Source organism: Aplysia californica, unplaced genomic scaffold (assembly GCF_000002075.1).
Source record: "Aplysia californica isolate F4 #8 unplaced genomic scaffold, AplCal3.0 scaffold00144, whole genome shotgun sequence".
Classification (NCBI taxonomy): domain Eukaryota; kingdom Metazoa; phylum Mollusca; class Gastropoda; order Aplysiida; family Aplysiidae; genus Aplysia; species Aplysia californica.
The window spans coordinates 798,140-799,594 of record NW_004797414.1 but is presented as its reverse complement, the minus strand read 5'-3'; positions in this window follow the sequence as shown (position 1 = coordinate 799,594).

The window sequence follows — 1,455 nt, the reverse complement described above, 5'->3', positions numbered from 1 at the left end:
TGTAGCTATAGTTTGCACTATGGCGCAATCGTTGGGATTTTTAGTGGTAGGCCTAATGCGAACTAGTGCGTCATGCTACAAAAATGGGGACATAGCTGAAAATAGGTTGTATTTTTACACGCTATGTAGAGCAAAATTAAGTTGTGGATTTATCTAAAATTAATATCAGACAAATTCCTTTTAACTTCCAAATGGTGTGTACAAATTTGAAACACAAAACTTCAGTGTGGAGGAATATATTAACCAAAAAAGTTGTACAGTTTTTTGTAGTTGTTTTTTTTTATCACCCTATACATTAGAAGACGTCGAATCCTTCAGCTATCTTGGTAGTATAATTGACAGAGAGGTATGAGATGCTATCTTTGAGTTGATTTTGATATTCTATTCTGTATCTATATATATCTTTCCCTTCCTCTCCATCTTTGTCTCTGTAACTGTCATTCTACCACTCTCTGTCTCTTTCTGCCTGTGTCTGGTTCAGAGGCCCAGCCGGTGGGATCGAGGGTCAATTTTTCTATAAGCATGCAGTGGTCAAGACTTCACACCTCTCAGTCTCAAGGGCTATCCTCTCTGGTCACTGATAATGGCATGCGTCAGTCATACTTATCCAATTGCCGCCAGTGCTTGCTTTTCATAGGACAACTGTTTCGACCCTTAGCCCCACCCATCGGTGTAATAAGCACAGTCAACCAATGCCACCCTTCCCGTGCAGATAACAACGATTTGAGGAACTTTTTCTCGGCTGGCCCTACGATCAAGGCGGTAGGCATTGGTCAAACTAATTTCACACCTTTGGCCTCTCTGGCTTCCCGTGAAAGTTTCTGTGCTGGAGCGCCACTCGAGCATTTTCACAGGCACTGGTGAGATTACACACCCACACCACATTGACCATCTGCCCCACTCAGGGCTCTCATTGTCCGCGCCTACTGTATTGCAGTAGGCATTGGGTAACATCTAATATGATCTACCCCCAAACCACACCCTACTCTCCTTCCTCGCCTGGCGCCAAGGAGGTTATAGTAGTAAGCTCCTTGGGGCAAGCCAAGGAGGTTATAGTAGTAAGCTCCTTGGGGCAAGCCTATGAGGTTATAGTAGTAAGTCCCTTGGGGCAAGCCTATGAGGTTATAGTAGTAAGTCCCTTGGGGCAAGCCAAGGAGGTTATAGTAGTAAGTTCCTTGGGGCAAGCCTATGAGGTTATAGTAGTAAGTTCCTTGGGGCAAGCCAAGGAGGTTATAGTAGTAAGCTCCTTGGGGCAAGCCTAGGAGGTTATAGTAGTAAGCTCCTTGGGGCAAGCCTAGGGGGTTATAGTAGTAAGCTCCTTGGGGCAAGCCTAGGGGGTTATAGTAGTAAGCTCCTTGGGGCAAGCCTAGGAGGTTATAGTAGTAAGCTCCTTGGGGCAAGCCTAGGAGGTTATAGTAGTAAGCTCCTTGGGGCAAGCCTAGGAGGTTATAGTAG